The sequence below is a fragment of the Capricornis sumatraensis genome, chromosome 3 (genome assembly GCF_032405125.1).
Source record: "Capricornis sumatraensis isolate serow.1 chromosome 3, serow.2, whole genome shotgun sequence".
Lineage (NCBI taxonomy): Eukaryota > Metazoa > Chordata > Mammalia > Artiodactyla > Bovidae > Capricornis > Capricornis sumatraensis.
Window position 1 is genome coordinate 150,814,485 of NC_091071.1, and position 1,878 is coordinate 150,816,362.

The window sequence follows — 1,878 nt, forward strand, 5'->3', positions numbered from 1 at the left end:
TTCAATAACCAGCCCAACTATAAATTCAACTACAAATCAAGTATTAAGATAAAATAGATTTTAAAATATCCAAAGATTCCAATATATCCCCCTATGCCTTTTCCTTTCGAAGTTACCAGAGGCGGTGCTTCAGCAAAACAAGGAAGTAAATGAAGAAAAAGGACGGCATGGGATCCGTGAAATGGGTAAAACCAGCCCAGGAAAATCCCAGAATGACAACTGTTCAGGAAGTCTAGAGAGCAGTCAGTTCCGATTGAAACAAGAGGAAGGAGACTCTGGGACAAAGATTCTAGAGCAAAAATAGAACTTATGCATTTGAGTATACAGAAAATACTGCCAGACTTTTGGACAGAGTCTTAAGAGCACTTTCAGGGGTGGGGGCAACCAACTGTAGATAATAAAAAAAACTAACAAGAGAGGGGGAAAAAGGCAATAATTAATTCTAAGAAAAATGAAGGGCTGTATAAATTATAAGGCACGGCTGTAGTACCCATTGGCTCATTGGTAAACAGTATTTGCATACATAATTTAAATGCTGATTATTGGTTTAACTAAAATTTTTACATAAATAAGGGAGGTGGGGAACAGAAGTGATAGACTCATGTTTTTAACTGTCATGGCAGGAAGTCAACAAATAACCCTTAAAATGAATAAATCAAGAATTAGAAGTATATGGATTTATTTGGACATATGGATCGAATCTGGATGAATATGTAATAGAGTTGAGACTATTGCCTCTAAAGAGTAGGCCAGGGAACAACTTTTTTCATTACAAGCCTTCTAGTATATGTATGTATTTTAAAGCTATGTATCTGCATTATTTTAGTTCAATAAACTATGTTAAAACATTAGCATATAATTTGGGAGTAGTTTCAAATGGAAGTTTATCCATGGTCGGTAAGCGAAGAAATCCATTTTGAAGGGCTATCTGGGCCTTCATGACAAGAGCTAGTTATTTGTTCATTTTTGCATTCCCCATCCCTCCCTTTACCAAGAGCACGTAGCAGAAAGTAAATCAATACATGTAAAGAAAACTCAACTACATTTGTTCGATTCTCCTTGGAGAAAAAGACAAAACAAGACGCATAGGCATAAGACACAGACGCAGCACAAAAATGAGTTCATTTTCCACATGCAGATAAGTTTAAATATATATATGTCTCTGGCAGAGGTACTGGAATGAAGGGGTTTCAAAGGCAGAGAAAAATCATGTTCGGGGCACCTGGAGGCAACTCTAGGCACAGAAATGGAGGCATGACAGGAATCTAGGTAGGCTCATTCACTTCGGTGACTTCTCATTCCTTTTCTTCCTTGACCTTGCTAACAATCTGTAGTTAGATAAACTGAGAATTTGTCCGTTTCCTTCACCAGACTATAAGCTCCTCGAGGGCGGGACCTCATATGTTCCACTGTATCCCCAGCGCAGAGCAGGAGCCCACTACACATTTGGTGAAATGAATGAGCGACGGTGCCTCTGGACAGCCATTGGTGTGGCACGAGGAAGGGTCACTGACAAGCTGAGAGCAAAGAAGCTGGCTGGGAGATGACAAGTGCGAGCTTCTTGCAGGGCCTCTGAAATTACAAGACCGGAAGAGTGGAAGTAAACCTTTGGGGAGTACGGGACCGGACCGCCAGGTGGACCTCGGGGAACGATAGCAGGCCGGGAGACGGTAGGGATAACTAGCCAAGAGGAGCTGGGACTACCGGCATCGCACGTGCGCAAGCGCGGCAGCACCACCACCACCTCCCCCCACCACATCTCCACCCCGCCCCCTGCCCGGCGCGATTGCGTGCGCGTGCACGAGGGGTCGGAGCGGAAATGGCGCCGCGGGGCCGCGCGTCCGGGCGGCGAGCGGAAGTGGGTGTGAGAGCGGAAGT